Source organism: Prionailurus viverrinus, chromosome C1 (assembly GCF_022837055.1).
Source record: "Prionailurus viverrinus isolate Anna chromosome C1, UM_Priviv_1.0, whole genome shotgun sequence".
In the NCBI taxonomy this organism is placed as follows: Eukaryota; Metazoa; Chordata; class Mammalia; order Carnivora; family Felidae; genus Prionailurus; species Prionailurus viverrinus.
In genome coordinates, this window is record NC_062568.1 from 79,009,160 (window position 1) to 79,033,862 (window position 24,703).

General features: G+C 36.2%; 1 long non-coding RNA gene across 1 annotated transcript in view; it reads right to left on the reverse strand.

Annotated features, from left to right (window-relative positions):
* LOC125172903 (uncharacterized) overlaps nucleotides 1-11,731 on the reverse strand; it is a 69,033-nt gene extending 57,302 nt beyond the window's left edge. The window contains exon 1 of the long non-coding RNA XR_007154866.1: nucleotides 11,560-11,731. This is a non-coding gene — a long non-coding RNA (uncharacterized LOC125172903). The remainder of the gene's footprint in view (nucleotides 1-11,559) is intronic.
* Nucleotides 11,732-24,703: the final 12,972 nt, after the last annotated feature.

Sequence of the window (24,703 nt, forward strand, 5' to 3'; positions counted from 1 at the left end):
TCTGGATGATAATCTTACATCCTGAATCTGCACAGCAGTTTTTGTATTAGCTACTTGGTGTACTAACTGCAATCCTTTGCTTCACTCTTGAACCAAAGAACCTAGTCTTTTGATTGTCCCCCTCCCTACAACTGGACCTTGTTTAGTCACCTTAAATTTCTGTTCTTAGAATCTGCTCAGTGGCTCCAATGACCACAAAGAGGAGAGCTATTCCGCTTATTCCCACCCCACATTTTCACTAGACTTTAACCTGTAAGGAAACAAAAGCTTATATTGTATATTGAGAGGAATAATTAAAATCTCATGATGTTTCTAGTTTGACACATGGGTCCTGTCCTGCATCACAACCAACAGGACGTTTGTTAAAAAAATGCAGACTTCTGGGCTAGAAGATCCAAAAAAATCAGAATCTTTAGGGGGTGAAGTCCAGAATCAGTTTTTTTTTATAAGCACCTTGATGATTCTTATGCATATTTTAAAATTTGTGAACCACAGATTTAAAACAAGAAGAAATGAAACATACAAAAGAACCTTAAGAATTTACATGGTAGGCTGAAAACTTGAAGAATTGTATTTCCTTTATAAAATGATTTCTGAAAACAAATTTAATTTAAATCATTGGAAAATACTTGAAAAGTAATAAAAAAACTATAAATATAAACCTTGAAAACAAAATTACCTACAGTTTCACATTCAAAAGGACAGTTAACATTTTAGTGAATGATCTTTCAATCTTTCATTTTCTAGAGGTGTATTTTTTTTTCTTTTATATATGTATATAGGCTCAAACTTCATATATAGTGTATAATACATTTTTCTCACTGAATGTGTCACATGCATTTTTGAATTTAACTTCTTCAAAAATATTTGAATATATGTACTATTTCCCACCTGAAAGATATGTTACATTTTATATATCTATCTGTATTCTTCTGGTATTAACAAGTGTTTATGTTTGTGTCTGGGTTACTTTGCTAATCTTACTATTGCAACCTCAGAAGTATGCTCCCTGTCTTCTCTGGCTTGGTGTTTCTGAGAACCAAGGTGGCCTGAGATCCTACCTGAGTTTAAAGTATTGACATTATTAAGAGCAGCTTTAATAGCCCAAAGTGGGAATAGAAACCTAGCTGAGGAATAAATGGAGACAAACTAAGTCCTGTCCTTTCTTGTGTGCAGTTCTCTTAGTCAGTTTTGTTAGTTATCCTCCCACCCACCCACAGATGGCAGGGCACTGATTCTCAACACTGTTGTCAAACATGTGCACTTTGTTTACTCTACCTTTCCATGTCCTTACCTACACTCCTACCCCAACCTCCACATTGCACACATATTCACAACGGAGGATGCATATGTGGCCTATAATCTTGGCATTCTCCATGCTGTAGGCATTTCTCACTACCTTCTCCTATCTTCTGCACTGCTACTGAAACCAACCTACTTATTTTTTTTAATTTCTAATTTTTTTATTTATTGTTTAATTTACATTCAAGTTAGTTAGCACATGGTGCAACAATGATTTCAGCAGTAGATTCCTTAATGCCTCTTACCCATTTAGACCATTGCCCTTCCCATAATCCCTCCAGCAACCCTCTGTTCATTCCCTATATTTAAGAGTCTCTTATGCTTTGTCCCCCTCCCTGTTTTTATATTATTTTTGCTTCCATTCCCTTATGTTCATCTGTTTTGTATCTCGAATTTCTCATATGAGTGAGGTCAATATTTGTCTTTGTCTGACTAATTTTGCTTAGCACAATACCCTCCAGTTCCATCCACATAGTTGCAAATGGCAAGATTTCACATTGGGTTGAGAGGCCAACTACTCTGAAAAAGGAGACAGCATGCTAAAGAATTTAGAGAGTAAGGTTGCCTAAGAAACATGAGACTAGAAATGATGGGAGGACAAGATCAGGAAGAAATTCTTCATGGATAATAGGAATAGTGATATCTTACATTGAGCTATTTTTCTGCACTATAGCAATGATTCATATAGCAATCAGTAAAAGTTATTAGACACACAAAACAAAGAGTGAAGGAAGTGGAGATGGATTAAGGCTTTTTAATTTACTAACTGATTGCTTTACTTGGGTAAATTAGATTGTCTCAGTTTCCAACTTTGTGAAATAGAATATTTACCTTGCAGGATTGTTGGAGACCCCTCAATAGATATTATTCTGTGTTTCTGGCCCTGAAGGGCTTGGTGTGTGATAGATTAACTGTAACTGAAAAACTGAAGTGGTATGTATGTATTCATGGCAGATGTACTCATGGTAATAATTATTCCAATTTTCCTTCTGGGAAATATTTTCAGTTTTATTAGGGGTCTTGAGTGCCTGAATTTGGAAGACTACTCATTCATTTTGATAGACTTTTGTTTAGATTTGTCTTGGAGTGTGTGTTATATCTTGTGCTCTGGCAGGGCATGACTAGCTAGAAAGGAGGAAGGTAGCACTAGAGAGTCAAAGACCTGGAACCAGACCTAGCTGATGGAGTGAAGTGAATACCCTGAAGTATTGGAATGAACTCTAGTCTAGAAGGTAGAACAGTATTTGAGAATCTCAGCAAAAGACTTAGTAAACATCACAGAAGTCCAACAGGAAGTACAAGGTTGCTTTGACAAGTGGGTGGAACATAGTAATGATCAGTATCAGTAGCAGAAATCTTAGGTCAATATTTGGCATTGAATCAAATGATTCAGTGGCTAATTTCAAGGATATTCACCAGGAGAAAACAAGTTTTGGGACAAGAATGGCTAATAAGTAATAAGACTCCAAAATTCCTAGAGGCTGTAAACTACAAACTACAGGCTATCAGGTTAAGAATCAAAGAAGAAATCAGATTAAAAGAGTCAGGGCAGAGGGGATAGGGTTTTTATCACAGGCATAACTAGAACTGAGGGTAGAGTTGACTCAGTAACATGAACCACAAGATGCCAAATATTGAGCTGGAACTCTTGAGAGCCCATCTTCCCCTTTACCTCCCCCAACTTCCACATATACATACACACTGAAGGTCATTACTGGTCTCAGAACACTTACTATTGGCACATGGAAACCCTGCAGAGGGCAGGTAATCGATTGGAGAGAAGGCTCCATTACTTGAAAGCCAGGCTGGCCCTAAAAGGCTGCCTATACACTTCAAATGTGTTGATGGAAAGGCAGACTTGGGAATGATCCATTAACAATATCAAATCTGTAGCTGGCTGCTCCACGCAATCAACAGACATTTGTGCCATCACCTATCCCTTTGTGTCCAAACTCCTTAGCATGACACAAAATGTACTTCATGGCTCAACCTTCCCAGCCCCATCTCCTTTCTCTTCCCTCCTTACTCTCTGGGAAACACCTACACATCCTTCAAGACCCAGCTAAAATGTCACCTTCTCTGTGGAATGCATCTAACTCCCTTAGGCAACATGAATCACTCCTCCTCCATGTTCTCCAAGCAGAGTGCCTAGTATCCTTTACCATCCATCACATTACATCATCTTCATCTCTTTACACCTCCATCTCTCCCACTGGAGGTGAACTCCTCCAGGACAAAGATTGCCTTATTCACTCTTGTTTCCCTAGCACCTCATTCTGTTCTTGCCACGATCTCACACAGTTGCCAAGTAAGGGCACAATGGCCCAGAATGTTAAAATAACTTACCCAAAGATATCCAGCTAGTTAAGAGCAGAGCTAGTTGCAGCAGAACCAGGTCACCTGACTTCTAATCCAATGTTTTGCTCTTCCTATCATATTGTTCTGCCTCCCATCCAATGATAGCAGTGCTCTTTTAAATTCTACAGCACCTTTAGTAACATTCAAACATGTATTCACTTATTTCATGCTTCTATCATTCGTCTGAAGTAGGTCAAGATGGCCTCATTGCCTCCTTTTAGAGATGCCTGAATTGAGGCAGTTAGTGCATTGTTCAAAGTTTCAAAGTCAGTCATTGAAAGATCCTCTAACTTGTGCTTATGTTTTGCCACCAGACCACCTGGTCATACAGTACAAGTTGTTAGCTATTTGACATGGTTATCAAAACAACAGGAAGAAACCAGTTTAGACTATGCTGGTCACTGCTTGAGCTATTATTTATTCTTCCTGCAGTTTTAGAAAAAATAAGTTAGAACTCTCCCTAGAGGAATTCTACTAATGTGGGTGATTTATCACTGTCCTTTTTCCACATATATGTTTTAGGAGTTAAAAGTAGGGAAGTTGGAAACAGGAGACCACCTGGGGCATTGTGAATTCTCTCTCTCAATCAGAGTCTTTGTCTAACTGGCATAGCTATTTGCTTGCTGTGCATAAAAAAAGCTTTTTACTACAGTATATCTTAAAGAAAGGTACTTTATGTTAACACTCATTTCCCTAAAGGAACATTTTATTGGAAATCTGGGATAAAACACTATTCTTAAGGAACACACCCAATGTGGATAGATCACATTTCATTTTTGTTTACAAGAAAAGGGATCTGTGTAAGACCATATGGCACCATGTGGACATTTTAAAGGCAACACTTGTTTCACAGGTTACTCTGTAGTTTTCTAAATAGGAGCTCCAATGATTTGAAAGATTATGTCTTTCTCAATTACAATGTAAGTGGGATACTCTTAGTCCCCAGTGAAAGGTTTTCTTGTCAGGGAGCATGCTTGTTAACAACAAATGATACTTTCTCAATAGTATCCTGCTTCCAAATATGGATATATCTTATAAAATGTCATGGATAAAACATTTCTAGTCTTTTGTCCTGATATATATACATATATACTTTTTTAAAGCCAAAAAGCCAAATCTAATTAGTCACATATGTAGAACTCAGTAATTTTAAGATTTTTATGCTCTTTTCATAATGAGAATAGGGAATAGAATTTCTCAGTAGGGTACAAGAAGGAGTAGGGGTCTTTGAGCCAGCAATTACAGAGAGCAGCCCTGGAGTTTGTGAGCACACAGGACTATGTGGTTAATTCCAGGACTCACTGGAAGCCGAGATGGGCTTAGGTATTTATTGCTAGGTATTAATTAGGTGTTATTAAGTTAGAGAGAAAATAACTACCTTCTAAGGAAGAACATTTTTCTTATCCTTAAGTGACAATATTGCTACATTAGCTTTAAAAACAAATAATCAAGGCACAAACAGATGCAGTTTTCTCTTATGCAAAAATCTTACTTTGTTGAACATGAGATTTTGAAAGTTATTTATATTTTAAGAAGAGAGAAAATTGGGCTAGCATTGTCCACAAGACATATTCATTGTACTTTTTCTTTATTTTCCACAAATTGGTTAAATTAAATTTTATTTGATGTGATAAAGAAAAGAACGTTTGAATTGCTTCAAGAATGTTCAACTATCAGTCACAAGATTGGTATGCAAAAATGGACTCAGTTGTTCCCCTCACTCCCATATCTTCACTCCTTTCAATGTGACTTTATAGTTCCTCCCATCAGAAGATAGAATCTCTTCCTTTACAGTCTTGACCTGGGATGGCCTTGTAGTTTTCTTTGGCTAATAGGATATGGCACAGGTCATGATGTGCCAGTTCTATTTTTAGGCCTCAAAAAGCCTTGATCGCCTCTGTTCTTTCTCCTGGACATCTGCATCCACCATTAGAACCAGCCCAGGCCTGCTTGTTTTAGGACACAAGACCAAGTGGAACAAAGTTAAATCAACCCAGCCAAGGCCTTCCTAAACTGGCCAGCTCCTAGCCAAATTGTAACTGATTACAGACACATGAAAAGCCCAGCTCAGATAAGCCAATTTAGAAGCACCCAGGTAACTCACACACCTGAGCAAACTGAATACTGTTGGATGCCTCCGAATTTTGTATTTGCTTATTACACAACTTTGTTATGGCAAAGAAGTTAGTAAATATTTACTTATGTAGACACTTTCAATCATAATTCCAAAGCCCCTATAAAAATGAAACTTTCACTAAAAAGGTACATGATAAACAAAATATATATATATATATATATATATATATATATTTATATATATATATCTCAACCCTGCATTCCACCAGCAGATGGTACACTATGCCCAGTGGGACCTACCAACACACGAATTTACAGATAGCCTTTCACAACCTAATCTGTTTGTCAGTGGAGAACCTTCTGCAGAGGGGATGGTCTTTCTTAACAAAGATTTTTTCATCATTGAAGTGTAACCCACATTAATTTATAATTTGTTAGTATGTTTTTCCTGCTAAGATGTTTACCTCCGTCCAATGTTTGTTACAGTCATTTTCTTTCCTTAAGGCATATTTTATCTGCCTATGTCTGGAATATAATTCTGCTTTAAGGAGCTATCCTTTGCAAAGAGGTATCTTATACATCTGATAAGCCGTAAAGTCCTATTTCAAAAGGAGACAAACAAGTAAGCGATTTTCACATAAGAGTTTAGTTTCTAGAGAGTCAAGGCTTACTGAACAGTCTGGAAAGAAAGTGATGAAACTAGCCAAACAGGGTTGGACCATGGCTTAGCAAGACAAAGTAGAAGCCAAGAGAGTGAGGAGGAGTAACTCAAATCCAGTAGACATTCAAAAGATATGAATTCATAATGAGGAAGTGCTTCTCTTCAGTTCCCTAATTCATTGCAGAGAACATTGGAAATCATAACTTGATGATTTTATCTTATAAATAAAAGATGCAAAATCCCAGGTCCAACCGTATTACAACTAACTTCTGCGACTCAGTCTCCTCACCTGTAAAATGGGGATAATAATAATAATAATACCTACCTCATACAGTTGGTAGGAGGATTAAGGGACTGAATATTTGTAAAACAGTGCCTGATATATGGCAAATGTTTGTTAAATGAAAAGTTACAAACTGGAAGCGGAAGAGTTCAGTTTTTAACCTGGAAAATTATGAACTAGTAGTCTTACTTGATCCTAACAAATAAAAAGTTGAATTAAAATATCAACAACCCTTGTTAGAGTCACCCGAAATGTGAAATCATAGGGCAAAACACTGTCTGCCCCCCAAGTTATAGAGACAGAGAAGTGAATACAGAAAATCACAGGTTACCAGGACAGAAACCCACCAGCATACCACCTCAACAGAACCAGTGCCAGGGCAGGAAAACCTAAACTGTAATTCATGAACTGCTGGGAGCTCAGCCTAGACAAAGCTGAAAGCTAAAAGCTCCAGAGGGCTCAGTAGGCGGTGGGGTGGGGGGAGCTCTCACACTGTTGTGAAATTTACCTCCAGAAGCTTGTCCAAGTTCTCACAGAATATATCGGAGAAAAATCCCCCCCATGTTTCCTGTAGAGTCGAAGTAAAGAGCCATTTTGAGATACTCCAGAGCATCTGTTCTTGTTAATAAGGTCTGCCCTCCAGAGAAAGTAGTTAACTAGAGCCCAACGTGCAACGTGCTGGAGTTTTATCAGAGCCTAATTGACTGCAGGGAAGGAAAACACCCAACTTCAGCTCATTCTAGCTATCCTGCTCCATCTGGGGGAGCACTGAGAAGCACATGTGAAGCTCACACTCCAGAGGTACAGAGTCACTCAAAGACTTAAGCTACTCATAGCACCAGAGAATACTTCTCCTCCCACCACATCACCACCACATTACTAAAGGCCTATTTATAACATTTCCTTTTACCCAATGCATCATGTCTGGCTGTCAAGAAAAGATTACAAGACAAATAAAAAGGCAAAAACCACAGTTTGAAGAGACAGAGCAAGCATCACAACCAGACTGAGATATGGCAAAGATGTTGGAATTATCAGACTGTTAATTTTTTAAAAGATGATAGAATCGTGATCAGGCCAACAACATTAATTGGCAATCATTAGTAACATAAACTGTGGTCTCTGTTTCTGTGCAGATGGTGGTTCAGCTGGGAAGATGACATAAGAAACTTTATCAAACAACTCAGCAGCACAGGTATATAATACTGAGAACATGAAGTCCATTAGACTGTAGACTAAAGGAGTTTTCAGTATGGGGTTGTATCAGGAAGCAGGTTTTAGAAAAGCTAAGTTCTGTTATGGGTCCAGGGAAGGCCTAAGAAAATGAAAGTCAAAGATTGAAAAAGGAGTTGTCAATCTTTTTCATTATGAAACTAACTCACATCCCTAGAATTACCCTAGTAATTACCCTAGTAAGCTAAAGATAGTTTACACTCCGTCTCTTAACCGGTAGGAGGAGTTTATGCAGGTGTCAAAGGTAAAAAATTCAGACCCAGAAGAAAGTATACACATTGAGAGGATCTGGTCTGATATTTGAAATGCTTCTGAGAACATCATTTTCTGAAACAGCAGCATACTAAGAAGTCAACTGTGAGAAAGTGAAAATTAACTTATAAGCAACACTGGAATTGTCAACTACTTTGCTTCTTTTAATTTTTTTTTTTGTCTTCTTGAAAAAGATGAATCTGGTACATGGTAATTAGCTGCTGTGCTTTGCTTCCTCTTTGCAACCTGATGGGCCCTACCTTATGAAACAATTGGTGCTCTGCACTGTAGACATTTCTTAACAAATGGTGAAAGCATGTGCTCACCCAGATAGATGAAAACACCACTTGGAACGACAGGAAGCTGTATTAGAGGGCAAGATTGCTGTGCATGTGCAGTCCCCCCATGGAAGGTGTTGGGGAGGTTCATTCTTTTTCAAATCTTTTGGGAAGGTGGATACAGAAGTTCAAGAAAAGAGATGCCACAATTCTGACAAGTTAATTAAGCTTTCACTTCTGAGTATTATATGTATAGCAAAGAAGAAAAACCTTAATTTTCTTTGTACTGTCTGACAAAAAAGAAACACAAGATAAATGCAGGCAGATTCTTTCAAAGTTGTCCTTATTACTGATTCCTAGTCTGCAGAACAGAGGTTTTAAAGCCTAAATCAGAACAAATGAAAAGTCTCAGCATCTTTTATCTTTCTGTAATTTACATATGTATGTACATATATCAATAGATATAAGGATGTTATTCACCAAGATGTGAAAGCTGAAGAACTCATACTTGGGTTCTTCCCTGTGTGTGCTTTCTCCACTTTCACTTCTTTTCACCATGTGGAAAATGAAACATCCATTGTGGGAAGCAGAATTTTGTCTCCCCCACCCATTTTTTACTCCATGATGTTCCACCTGGTTATGTTACATGGCAAAAGGAAGTTTTCAGGTGCAATTAGGTTTACTTTAAGGGGGAGTATCCTGAATTATCCAGGTGGACCCAATATAATCACAAGCCCTTAGGAGCAGAAGAGGAAAGCAAAGAGATTCAAAGCATGAGACCAATTCAACATTCCCCTGTTAGCTTCAAGATGAAAGGGCCACATGTCCAGAAAATGGGAAGCTCAGTCCTACAACAGAAAGGAACTGAATTCTATCAATATCAAATGAGCTTGAAAGACTATCCTAAGCAACAAATGGAAACCATTACCTTGACTGCTACCTTGTTTTTATGCTGATGAGATTTTAGATAATCCAGCAAATCTGTGCCAGGATTCTGACCTACAGAGTATGAGCTAATAAGTGAGTGTTGTTCTAAGTTTCTAAGATTGTGGTGATTTGTTAAGGCAGCTATGAAAAAGTAATACAGCCATATTTTAACAAATGTGTTGTCTTACATTTAAAAAGTGATCATGTTAGGAGCACCTGGGTGGCTCAGTCACTTGAACATCTGACTTCTGATTTCACCTTAGGTCATGATCTTGTATTTTGTGTGATCAAGCCCCTCAATGGTCTTGCACTGACAGTGTGAAGCCTGCTTGGGATTCTCTCTGTCCCTCTTTCTCTGCCCCTCACCCACTCAAGTGTGGGCACACTCTCTTTCTCAAAATAAACAAATAAACTTAAAAAAATAAAAAAGTGATGATGTTATAATTTGTTATCCATTTTTTAGATATTATATACTACATTTTGACAAACACATAAAAATATTGAGTATACACATTGTATATACACATATGTATGTAAATGCAAATAATTTTCTAAAGGAGTTTTTCCCCCTCAAAAGTATTTCTTCAGGTAGGTCTTCAAGTGAGTTCCAACCTATTTCTGCATTAAGCCAATTTACATGAATTAAGGGGCTAACTAAATATAAGACCTTATTAAATAGGGTTCTGGCTGGATATTTGAGGTCAAGAACTAAGGATCTAGGAAGGAAGTGCTATAATGGGCATCTCTTGTTTGCTGCCTGACACTGTCTCTCCTCTTTCCAGGTACAGAGACTATGTTTCTTTGAGCAACACTCACACACATACATGCATACACCTTGTCCTCACTATTAGCCATGTTGTTTGTATAGAACTAAACCCACACCTACTTTGAGAGGTAGAAACTGATTGCATTAGGCTAATCTGAACACGCCATCCTTATGAAACAGTAAATGGTTTAAGAATGGTTTATTGCTCAGACATAAGTCAATCAGCTCATAGCATTACATTGTCCTGGTCCAAGGATATTGGTTTGTGGTCTAAGTTGGTCCAATCAGAGTGAACCTAGAGGATTTTGCAAAGAATGCCAGGACATAGGCTCTTCCCTTCCTTGACAGACACAAACAAGGAATTATGAAGCCTCAGTTGTTGCTGTAAGCAGTCTTAGATCTACAAAATGGGAACCTAGCTAAGATTAAAACTAACATCAAGGAAGTGGAATGGAGGCAACAGAGATACAGAAACATTCTCATGAACACTGTTAGGCCCAAGTGAATTCTATTTTGCCCCTAGACTCCAGTTAGAAAAGCCAGTAAATATCCTTTTCTATTTTTTTAATTAAAAATTTTTTTAATGTTTATTAATTTTTGAGAGAGAGACAGAGACAGGGCATGGGTGGGGGAGGGGCAGAGAGAGAGGAAGACACAGAATCCGAAGCAGCTCCAGGCTCTGAGCTGTCAACAGAGAGTCCAATGTAGGGCTCAAATTCATGAACTGTGAGATCATGACCTGAGCTGAAGTTGGACACTCCACCAACTGAGCCACCCAGGTGTCCCAGTAAATTTCCTTTTTTAAATAGAGCCCATCTTGGGTTTTCTGTGTCTTTCAACTAAAACATCCCTAAATTGCAGAAGGTAAAGGGATAAACAAGAGTAGAAAAGACACATGTCATACTTCACAGTGTTGCCCCTAGCTGTTAGGCTTGCATTTAGCCTTGACCAACTTGCTTTTCCCAGGTATGAGTATAGGTTATAATTGCCCCTGAATTCAGATTTCCCAGGGTAAACAATGCCATGAGATAGTGAGCATCTCACAGATTTCTTTTGCTCAGTCTTTTCAGTACCTGCCTTCTTCCTTTGATTGTGATTTATGTCTCTAAGAAACATACCTTTTCTTTTTTCTTATATTAGTTTATTTATTCTGAGAGAGAGAGAGAGAGAGAGAAAGTGAGGAAGGGGCAGAGAGAAAGGGAGAGAGAGAATCCCAAGTAGGTTCCGTGCTGCCAGTGCAGAGCCTGATGTGGGGCTTGATCTTACAAGCCATGAAATCATAACCTGAAGTGAAATCAACAGTTGGATACTTAACCGACTGAGTCACCCTGGCATCCCAACATGTCTTTTTTTTTTTAATGTGGTGGTTCTCATATGATCATTCAGGAAAAGTCCAGGAGAGGTGAAAGTGAATAATCATTACCAGGAATGAACGGTTGGGGAGACTTCTTATCTGGAGGCTGTACTTTATTTGGGGTCTTCTTGCGTTCCAGGCCATTCATTTCATCCTCTGTCTCTATTTGTCTTCCATCCTTCTTTCCATTGGGTATATTTCTTCCTGTCACATTCTGAGCAGATTTTGCAAAAATGGTGAATGAAAAATCTCAAGTCTATTAGTGCTGGCTGAAAATAAAAACAAAAGGTAATCTTGGCCTTCTGTTGCACATCCACCTGACAATTTGCCCTGAAGTAATTCAGTGAGGCAAATTGAGAAATCTGTGTCACTCATACACATTCTTGAACGGAACTGCCAAAGCTTGTCTAGGCAAGTTTTCTCACTAGGCAAAATCTATTTATGACAAAACCTTGTTCATTTATTTTCAATCTTACTTTATGAAAGTATTTATATTTACACATATGAAATACACACACCCAACACCGAAAATCCTTAATCATGGGATAAATCAATTTTTTTTAGATTATAAATTATAAGAAATAAGATGTACCTTAACTCTATATTAAGAGGAAATTGTAAAATAAAAGTAAATAAGGTTAGTAGTAAACCCATCTATGTTTGGCGGGGGGGGGGGGGTTCCATGTATTGATTTAATTTTGTCATGATTTGTTTTTTTTTTTAAGTTTTTATTTTAATTCAAGTTACCACCCAGTGTTATATTAGTTTCAGGTGTATAATAATGTAATTTTTTTATTAAAAATTTAAAGTTTTTTAATATTTATTTATTTTTGAGAGAGAGAGAGAGAGAGACAGCATGAGCTGGGAAGGGGCAGAGAGAGAGGGAGACACAGAATCTGAAGCAGGCTCCAGGCTCTGAGCTGTCAGCACGGAGCCTGATGCAGGGCTCGAACCCATGAGCTGTGAGATCATGACCTGAGCCGAAGTCAGACGTTTAACCCACTGAGCCAACCAGGTGCCCCCCATGTTTGCTATTTATAGTTAAGAATCTGTTTCTTGGTTTGCCTCTCCCTTTTTGCTCTTGCTTGTTTGTTTGTTTCTTAAATTCCACATATGAGTGAAATCATATGGTATTTGTCTTTCTGTGACTGACTTATTTTGTTTAGCATAATATTTGCTATCTCTATCCACATCATTGCAAATGGTGAGATTTCATTCTTTTGTAAGGCTGCATAATATTCATGTATATATGAATATATATGATATATATATGAATATATATGGTATATATATATACATATACCACATGCATATGGTGTGTGTGTATATATATACACACACACACACATATATATACACACACACACACACATATATATATATATATATATATATATACATATACATATACCACAGCTTCTTTATCCATTCATCAGTAGATTGACACTTGAGTTTTTCCCATTGTTGAGCATCTTTTTCATGTGTCTGTTGGCCATCTGTATGTCTTCTTTGGAAGAATGTCTATTCATATCTTCTGTCCATTTTTAAATTAGATTTTTTTTTGTTTTGGTGTTGAGTTTTGTTGTTGTTTTTCAAAGAGATACAAGTTCATTGAATATACCACAAGGGAGTAGCGGGCAGGATAGCAAAGGAGAGACTCTCTGTGATGAGGCAGTGGTGAGGGGCCACGGTTATAGGGAGGAATGAGGGAGTATAAGGACATATGGAATTTCCCTTTTTTGGTAATCTTAAAAACTGTATCTGGTTGTAATTGGCTGGTTATGGCCTATGGCCATTTCAAAGCTGGTCACTTAGTGAGCCTGTGTGCATCAGCTCAGTGGTCACTCTGGGCCCTTTTGTCTTGGTAGTTGAGTTTTACAAGTTCGTTATACATTTTGGATACTAACTCTTTATCAGATATGTCATTTGCAAATATATCCTCCCATTCCATAGGTATCCTTTTAGTTTTGTTGTTTCCTTCAGTGTGCAGAAGCTTTTTATTTTAATGAAGTCCCAATAGTTTATTTTTGCTTTTGTTTCCCTTGCCTCAGGAGACATATCTAGAAAAATGTTGCTATGACTGATGTCAAAGAGGTTATTGCCTGTGTTCTCTGTGATTTTGATTGTTTCATATCTCACATTTATGTCTTTAATCTATTTTGAATTTATTTTTGTTTTAGTGTAGAAAAGTGGTCCAGTTTCATTCTTTTGCATGTTGCTGTCCAGTTTTTCCCACCATATGTTGAAAAAAACTTTTCACACTGGATATTCTTTCCTGCTTTGTCAAAGATTAATTGACCCTATAGTTATGGGTCCATTTCTGGGTTTTTTATTCTGTTCTATTATCTGTGTGTCTATTTTTGTGCCATAGTGTTTTGATCACTACAGCTTTGTAACATAACCTGAAGTCCAGAATTGTGATGCCTCCAACTTTGCTTTTCTTTTTCAAGGTTGTTTTGGCTATTCTTTCGTGGTTCTATATAAATTTCAGGATTGTTTGTTCTAGTTCTGTAAAAACTGCTGTTGGTATTTTGATTTGGATTGCATTAAATGTGTATATTGCTTTGGGTAGTACAGACATTTTAACAGTATTTCTTCTTCCGATCCATGAGTGTGGAGTGTCTTTCCATTTCTTTGTGTCATCTTCAATTTCTTTCATCAGTGTTTTAGAGTTTTCAGGTCTTTCACCTCTTTGGATAGGTTTATTCCTAGGTATCTTATTGGTTTTGGTGCAATTGTAAATGGTATCGATTCCTTAATTTCCCTTTCTGCTATTTCATTATTGGTGTATATAAATGCAACAGATTTCTGTGAGTTGATTTTGTATCCTGTGACTGTACTGAATTCATTTATCAATTCTAGAAGTTTTTTGGTAGTCTTTTGGGTTTTCCATATAGAGTATCATGTCATCTGCGAATACAAAAGTTTTAGTTTTAATGAAACCCATATATATCTTAACTTTCTACTTCAAGACCCTTCTCTAGGCTTTAATGACTGCCTAAAGTTCCTTTAATATGGATAGAAATTTTTATTTTACAATAATTGGTGAAAAGCTAAATGTACAAGTACAAATTTTTTCACACTAAAATTTAATTTCAGTTAAACCTTTCTTTCTTATGAAGAAGGTTTAATAATGGATATGATAGTGGAGACCCACAGAAAGAAGTATAAAAGTATGGAAAAGGGAGTCTTTAAGAAGTTGGAGACAAATTTCAGTTTCATAATAAAATTACTTTTTATACTTCAGCCTATAACAGCAAATTTACACGTGACTATTTTTTGTACAACTAAAATCATTTGTCAAGGACCTGAGAAAATAGCCAAATGAGTTTCCCCTATTTTGTTTTAATTGCTATATGCTCTGTTAGGTATTGCCTAATGAGAGATTAGAACTGATGGAAAGAAAATAGACTTTCCTTTAGAATCTGTTTACATTTAGGGGGCTAAATTTCTTTTTCTTTTTTTTTTTTCGATCCACTTATTTCTATTTTTATTTATTTATTTTTAATATAATTTATTGTCAAATTGGCTAACATACAGTGCCATTTTAACATGTTCTACTTCCCCCCACACCAGTTTGCTCAAAAATCATGTTAGATATCGGGGCACCTGGGTGGCTCAGTCAGTTAAGCATCTGACTTCAACTCAGGTCATGATCTCATGGTTTGTGAGTTTGAGCCTCATGTCAGGCTCTGTGCTAACAGCTAGGAGCCTGGACCCTGCTTCAGATTCTGTGTCTCCTTCTCTCTCTGCCTCTCCCCAACTCACACACACACACACACACACACACACACTCTCTCTCTCAATAATAAATAAACATTTTTTAAAAATCATGTTAGATATTGATATTGGTCAGCTAAGTTTGAAAAATTCTCATAACTGGGATTTTTTGGAGCATCTTTTCTCAGTATCTTTACCATGTTAAAGCCCATTGTAAATCTCGAAGAGGGATAGATTATCCAGAGATTTTCAAACTCAGAATCTTTTTATTTTCTTCCAGAACACCCATTTACGCCTCATATGACCCAGTTGTTTCTCAGAAAACAGATATATACATATATATATATATACATATATATATACACATATATATATGTTTGTGTGTATATATATATGTATATATGTGTGTATGTATGTGTGTATATATATACATATATATACATATATATACATATATATATACACACATACATACACATGTATATGATAGTTACAGGAAAACTGTGCTGTTGTCATTAGTTCAGGATCAGATTTTCAGCCCTTATTGAACCAGTAAATTTTGCTCTTCCTCAATACTTGAGCTTCTGTCTAGATCCTTTCCACCTTTCTACCAGGCTCAAAAGTGAGATTGAAAGTCATGATGCCATCACCATCAGTCCAAATTTATCCCAGAATTGAAAAAAAAAAAAGGCAGTACCTGCTAAAGAATTTGGAGTAGATGCTATAGAATGATATCTGATTTTGTTTATCTAACCAAATGCCTTCTTTTCAGATTTTAACAATGAATGATAACAAAAAACTAAAAGTGTAATTAGAGTGTTGATTCCAATTACCAAATAATCATTTAATTTCAAACTTCCCATTCTTGTTTTATTGTATTGGTATTCCTGTCTTTTTGCTTGCTCATTTGTTTAAAAGTCAGTATTTTTATTTTTTGAAATATTTTCTCATTGTACTCAGTTGATATTAATACTATTGTCATAGCATCAAGATTACATCTTTTATTATTTATTTTTTAATGTTTATTTATTTTGAGAGAGAGAGAGAGAGACAGCATGTGCTTGCACGTGTGAGGAGGGGAGGCTCAGAGACAGAGGGAGAGAAAGAATCCCAAGCAGGCTCCACAGTGTCAGCAAGCAGCCCAGCCCATTGCAGGGTTCGATCCCATGAACTGTGAAATCATGACCTGAGCTGAAATCCAGAGTTGGACACTTTACTGACTGAGTCACCCACATTCCCCATATCATTTACTATTTATAAGTGAACATGTGTTATTCAGAATTGAAAAAATGTATGTGGTCAAAACTATACAATTATAATGATCAAGTATTTATAAAATAAAAAATTAAAAAGATCAAACTATTTTAGAAAGAGGAACCCAGAATATCCATGCTCTGCAAGAGAAATGGGTTCTCAGAAACCTTAGGATTTAAAGGTGTGTGTGTGAGTGTGTGTGTGTGTGTGTTATGGATCTGCAGGATTAAATATGACAAAAAAAATGCTGATTGCTTCCTAAAGGGCATAAAGGACACCTTATCATGTGCCTGTTCTTACAGCTATATATGTGACTATAAACAGAACCAATAAAAGGAAGATTTATGAGATAAATTGTAACTTGTGTAAGTAACAGTAAAGACTAGATCCTCCAATGCCCTGTCCAGTGCTCAAAAAGAATGCCATAATGTTCTCCTGATCCTTGTTTTGATATCTTTAATGTTACATTTTTTATTTCTCTCAAAATGGTCAGCTATACTAATTGTGCCATTAACATCATCACAAAAAGTCCTAATATCCACAGGTTTATGCTAAAGACCTGCTGGAATTCATTCACTTTGTTTTTCCAGCTTTAAGGGAGGCACCTCAGCTAAGCTTGCAATCCTCTTATTTCTAATTGTTCTGTATCCAAGACATCCTCTGAAACAATGACTCATTGTTCACTGTACTGTTTTTCTAAGGTGTGCAGATTTTACCTTGAGTCCTTAATTCACCTTAGAACTATTTCATTTCTATTGAAATGGGACTACATATTATATAAATAACAACTTCACAGTCTTCATCACTGACAAGCCAAGTTAATGAGGATGGAAAGAACTCAGAATTAAATGTACACTTTCTGACATTATTTCCTTATGATCTCCTTTTGCTTTCTGTGCTCACTTCTCCACTGAGAGATGGTTGTAGTAGTCCAGTTTTCAGCATTATCACCACGGTTCTATGTGAAGTTTGAGGTATGATTTTCCAAGAGGGCCTGACTTTAAAACATCAATATTTAGTCTACTAACTAGAAGATAATGGGAATGAGCCACTCAAGGAAAAGATTGAGCTAATTATGGGGCATTAGACAACAAGGGCCATTTACCAATATTGTGTATTTTATTGCCAGCTCAACAGATTTTGGTTCAAGTGTGCTCAGGCTTCTTATATGGTAGAAAATTACTTCCTGTTTATATAAAACACTGAACTTACATTTTGGCCAGTGCATGAAGTCTTGTGGGAATTCTCTACATCTTTCAACAAATGCAAAGTGAAGAATTAAGAATATGCAAGCTAGGTCAACAGATTTTAGTGGTTCAGGTTCAAATTCTTTCTCCATGTATGAACCAATATCAAGTGCAAGGATCTGATGATTTTTTTAAATTTTCAATGAAATTAGCATGGGGCCCTTTGCCTTGAATTAAAAGAAATGGCAAAAGTCCTCCAGGACCCCAAGAAATCCTGAAAATCACAAATGAGGATGTGTAACGATTAGAAAGATTGGCGCTTAGAATAATAAGAACGTGGATATGACTGAGTTCAAGTTTATCCAAACTATTGAAAGCAATTTCCTATCCTAGATTATCAAAAGGAGAAAAAAAAATAGTGTTAGTGGGAGTGAGAAGACTCAAAGGGCATTTGAACAAAAATGACTGTAAATGGACTGATAGCAAATGCTGGTAATTATACACAGCTGCGAAGGGTTTAGAAATTTTGGTTAGTATCTCATGGGTTTTAGCTTTGACACTTGCTCTATGTTGTGTAAAAGCATGCTTTTTTTTTTCCCTCCCCCATATCTTTTGCAATACTTGGTATAACTATTTGTACTTCTCAAATTGGACAAGGAATAGAACTATAAACCAAGGAACAAGAGGGCTCAATTACAAAGGAAATGGTTCATCACTTACAAAATAACTCCTCCCTAGAAATATTTTAAATTCAATTCCTGCTGCATGCTACAAAGCTGTGGTAGAAATGAAAGTGCTGTTGTTTACACATAGCTGATCATACGTAGAACTCTCCAATGCTCCTGTTTGTTTGGGGCCTCAAAAATCTTCTGCGCCATCTAATGGAAACCATGCAAACTGCAGCTTGCCTTCCTGGTCAATACCCTAAAGTTCTTCAGAGCCGATCAATACAGAGTAGATGAAAGCCATAGAAACTTAATAGATCAAATACCAGCCTCTAAATGTAATAGCTTGGAGGAATTGGCCCTCAGTTTTATAGTGTATACAATTCAAACATGCCCAGGGTAGTATGATTTCAACATGCAAATGAATTAAAATATAATGTGTCCATTCATAGCAGCAGACAATGGCATTAACTCACATGATTTGCCAAACCAAATCCAGAATATTCCAGGTTTTATTTTTTTAACTAAAGTATTCATTTGCAAGTTAGTGTTGTATTTCTTTTTCACATTATGCTACAAGCGCAATGTCATTTAATTTTCAAGGTGTTTATCACTTTCAAAAACCGTGAATTTCGTGAATATCATGTCAGAGTCTACACCTAGAATTGTCAACTCAAGCACAAACAGAGATAAGAAGGTATAATTTAAATTAAAAGTGATAAGGGTATGGTGTAGTTAAGTAGGGGTCTTGGCAAAATGAAATCACACTCCATGTCTGAAGAGAATGAATGCTATTCAGCAACAGGTGATTGTCATCCAGTGAGAATGTCCAACAGAGGTCGAAATCTGTACTATTATGTATGTTTCCTTAGTTTTTAGACACTTGTTCACACCAAATGCATCTGTGGTCCAGATATGACCTAGAGCTAAGACCTACCATTTGTGATTGCTGATTTACCATAATCCAAGGCAATATAATAAGAATATAGTCCTAAGTCCCAGTTGCTGGAATCATTTGGGATACAAATCCTTTGAGAAAGAAATGCTCTTATACTTTAATTAATATACATAGATTTGCCTTAACCCTAGATGGTAATGGGGAGTATCAAATCACACATATTGTACCATCTTTCTATTATTTTTGGCCAAGTAGTTTTAAGTCTAAAATGCACTGCACCCATAGCCAGACTGTCGCCTGCACAGCCCTGGGATAAAAGGCAGCTGTCCAATTTTGTCAAATCACAGTTTCTATTACTCTCAACCCTAGAGTTGGAGACAAGAACACACAAATGAATGAAAGGTGGATTTCAGCATTTGAAAGTTGTTTTCATGTAGTTATCAATACAGTTTTATATTTCTTGGACAAATAAAGAAAAGGAAGTGACTAGCAATTAACTAAAATTCAAACATGTAGAAAATATAAAGAATGATTAAAGATATACAAGATGTTGAATATTAATGAACTCAACCAGACAAAGGTGTGTTTTCCCCCTAAAAGTGTTTTGGATTTGAGGGAGGTTTTTTCAACCCTTCTCTCTACTTTTCAGATTCTGTTGCTTACTATCTCACTATTTTGAGTTTTTTCTGAAGACATAGTTTCTTTAAATAGAATGTGTATTTCCCTCTCTCATAGACTCATAGGGTCTGGAGGGACTTCTTTTACCAGCCTTGGGACTGGTGAATGCCCGATTCACACACTTTCTAACAGTAGCTTTGAGAACAGATTAGCATCTTATGGATCAAAATGTCCCATCTTACTAGCATGTATTGACCTGTCTCTTCATCTACCAATTGTTCTGTCCCAGGACTGGATCCTGAGTTCAGGAAACAGTCATAGTACAATGCCTGTTAAATACTCAACACAGCAGTGGGCATATCCAAATGTACATAATCATTCTTATTCAAGGATTGCCAGAAGAGCTATTTCTTTTACATTCTAAGAAACAGGTAGGGATCTATGATGACAAAGAAGCTAGCAAGGGTTGAATCTCCTTCCTGTATGCTCCCTTTTGCATGGTGTACCTTGTGTTTTACAGTGTGGAAGTGGAGGGACTATTTCATGAGACAGTGAAGAAGGAATAAATGATGGTGGTGAGATCATTCCAGCTGAAGGGACTAGCCTGGCCATTACTATTATCATCATTACAGTATTTCAAAACATTTTCACATTCATTCTTGTCCATCACATTTCAAGTTTCTTGAAGGCAATAACTGTGTTTCTTTTCCATTGCAATCTTATCTATTCTACCTTAACATCCAGTTAAACATGTTATGGTTTGAAAACCGTAATAGGTTTTCAAAAAATGATTGACAAATGAGTACATGAGTAAGATACCACTTATTTTGGTTTCATTATAAATCTTGTCATTGGGGCCTCAGATGGTTAACAAGTTAATTGCATACAGTATTTTATTTGTTGTACATCAGTATTAATCTTTGTTTATGGAAGTTAGGATTCATTGATGACAATGCATTACAATCTTAGTAAGGTATAGAAATAGATGAGTTAATATTTACCAAATAAAACAATTTTGATGCTTGTGTTGACCATTCTGTGAGACTTAATATTGCTTAGTTGGTAGCATATTGAATTAATGGTCAAGAAGCCCAGATAAAGTTAAATTATTAACTTACTTCTTTAACACTTAAATGAGAAATTTGGGTAGAATAAAAGGCATCCAAATCAGCAAGGAGTAAGTCAAACTTTCACTCTTCACAGAAACATGATACTCTATGTGGATAGATTTTAAAGCAAAATTACATTTAGAAATGGGTATCTTCAAGGTACAAGTACTGAAGATTTTCTAAATGGCCCATATATGGCACATTGTACACTCCAGTCCTTTAATCTTACCTGAATTCTCACTTTTGCTATCTCATAAATGAGTTCCAGCACACCAGATGTTCTCTGAAACTATAATCCAGTAAAGCTGATTCACTATTCCCTCTATGAAATATTTTTACTTTGTTTTTTAATGTTTTATTTATTTTTGAGAGAGAAAGAGAGAGAGAACACAAGTTGGGAAGGGGAAGAGGAAAAGAGGGGAACAGAAGATTCAAAGTGGGCTCTGCACTGACAGCCAGAACCAGATTCTCAAACCAGGCTCAAACTCACCAACCACCAACCATAAGTTCAATACCTGAGCCGAAATCCAACACTTAACCAACTGAGCCACCTAGGTGCCCCAGAAATATTTTTACTTTAATCTCAACTTCACCTTCTTCTGGACTCTTGGATCTACTGACCCTGAATTCAGGTTCTGCTTTTGGCTTTTCCCAGTGTTGATATTAAGTTCCTCAACATTTGAATCTGAAACGTTAGTCTTCTCCACACAAGCCTAAATGTCTCTCTGTCCTAAATGTCCCATTTCTTTTAATATCCCCAGTATTTTAAGGCACCATCTATTCTCTCTCCCACCACCTTCAGCCCTGTAAGAACCCAGCTACCATTCCTGGTCTAAGAAACAGCCACACAAAGAGCTCCTCTGTTCCACCCTGTTAATAGAATGGGGGGAAAAAATTATGAGGCTTGAAAAACCGTCATCTTGTTTTGTACAAGGGACCCTAGGCAGTTCAGTATTGGGAATTGAGCAAATTTTAGATTTATAAAATCCAATCACTTTAATATATTTTAAATGCCAAAATATTATAAAAAGATTATTCCCAAGACTTAACCATCTGTTTTGAAGGCATAAGTTGCAGAGGTTGCTGGGAAGAGAAGGAAAAGACCATTTCTCTTAGCTGAATCATGGGCACTAGGGATTGTTTGAGAACATTTGAGTGGAGTGAAGCAATTCCTATGGAATGAGCCTTGGCCAAGAAAATACACTGGTGTTGAACAGAGGGAATGCAATATCTATGGCTTCAGCTTTGTTGGAGCAAAATCTTATTTAACCTTATTCTCTCCCTTTGGCTTTTACTGTCTTTCAGATTTGCAAGGAAATTGGTTATAACATATGAGTACCTAAAAACCATTCTTTCCTCTTTGGAGTTTGAACAGCATCTTTTGCATAGAGGATTAAATATCAATTGACATTTATTCTCATATTAACACCATGTATTTTCAGTTTTAAAAATAACATATATGCCCATTATACAGTTTGGGAAATTTCAAAAGTATAAACAAGACAATTATTATTCACAAGCTAGATAACACAATTTGTTGAATTTTTGGTACGTTTCTTTTCAGTACTTTCTCCACATATCTTTTATCTATTTTTGATCATAATATTTTGCCTTTTATTATTTAAAAATTCCTTAATATTTTCTTCTATTCATTTAAAAATGCTTTTTGAGCATATTTTGAATATATTTATGTCTTTAGGATTTTTCCTATATAAATAGACTATAATTTGGTTCACTATCCTCCTTTATTACCCACTGTGGTTATGTTTGTAATTATGCTTTATTTCCTCTTCCTTACAGAAGTGAAGTGTAACTTCTAAAGCTAAGGGTAGATTGTCCCATCCTGTGAGGCCACAAACTTGCAATTAAAATGATGGAGGAGTCGGGACAACAAATTTTTGTCTGCCCATGACATAGTTCAAAGTTGGACAATGAACTGCTTAGCTATTAAATCAAATGTCTGTTGTCAAGTCTGATTTCTGGCAAATCACTTAGAAAATTATCTTTTTTTACATATTTTGCCAAGAGGAAGTTTGGGATTTGGAGAGGTTTGTTATCTGAAGCTAACTCAGTTTTTCATTTGCAGAGTCTATGTTAAATGTTGTTTGATGTCTTCTTATGGAGTTTCATTAGACAGGAACATTGGTGCCCTTCATTTATGCATATTTATGTTTTTATTTTAAAACACTCTTAACAAATTACTCTTTTATATATACAATATAAATCCAATCCAATATTTATAGAGAAAAGAAACAATGGGCATTTCTGTATTTTGTTCAATATATTGTTCATATTGAATTCTCCATAGACAGTAATAAGCAAACAATATAAACCCATCAATATTAAACACGAAATCTTAATCACAAATGAGTTGTAATTGGATTCAATTGCAAATGGGTTTTTTCCCTCACAGCACAATTAAAATTTACTCACAGATTTTTTCATTAGAAAATAAAATCAGCTGCTTAGTTCTAAAAATGTACTTTGACAAGAGCAAGGACATTTTCTCTCTGCTGATTTTGCTTCTTGGAGTCTATAACACTCTGGCTTTCAGTACTCAGTGTCAGTGACCTATTCTAAAGAGGCAAGGACTCTTTTAAGATGAAACAGAGTGTAAGACGTTGTGAAGCAACAGCATCATGGACTACTTAGACTTCAGTTGCCCAGAAGCCCATGGTATCTTTACTCTGAATACATCCTGGGCTCATATATATTAAGATTAAATAAAAAACCACATTTCTGTGTAAGTTCATGATAGCCTCGATCCACTATTCCCATGTGGATTTTGTCTTTGCCGTGGACAGAAATGTATCAAACAGGTCCCCCTTCATTTCTACTCTCTCAACAAACAAACAAACAAACAATAGCAACAACAACAACAGCAAACCAGACAAACAAGACTTCAGATTCAAACCAGGATCCACTTCTCAAGCATTCTGGCTGAAGCCAGAATGGAAACACACAAGAGAGAGAAAGACTGAAGTTTGATAAAAATGAGACCAAAATTTCTCCACTTCTGATTAAAAAAAAAAAAGACTCCTTTCCCTCTCTCTATAGGTTTTGTCAGGACACTGATAAGTGTTGTCCTGGATGATTAACTGATTAAAAATATTTCTGGGAGACACTGTGCCAGATTTGGGATAACCGAGAAATTTGGCTAAGCTGAGCCATTCAAAATGTGGCTGCCATTTTTATTCAAAACACACAGTTGCATGTACATCTTTAAGCTAGAGTTTATTAACTCATCTTTATTGCAGTTACGTCTTACCATTATGTCCTTTAGCTTCTATCATTATGTCCTTCTCAGTAGAATTTGGATACCAAGAAGAGATTAATTCTTGAGCTCTATAAATGTTAAATAAACTTCCATAGATTATGAGTATCACAGACCCAAAAGGAAAAGTTCATATATGTGTATATCTGCACACACTCATGTGTAGATTCTCTGATCCCTTTTTAAGCAAGTATGGAAATGACAAAGGAAAAACAATGTAACTGTTTCGATGTACTTTTTTTCTTCCCTTGTAAATGTAAGTCTGCATGCATTCCACCAAAAACTTTTAAGTGAAAAAGGCAAGATTCTAATAATAAATGTGAAATAGAATGAAGATCAACTCTGAAATGTAAGTATTATGAAGGTGAGCCTGTCAGGGCTCTAGGCCAATCTTTTGATCTGCTTTAAAAATATCACCCTCAAATAAAAAATAATTTTATTAGGTTTTAAAATAGTCTTATAATATTCAAGGAGAATATTTGGTTCTT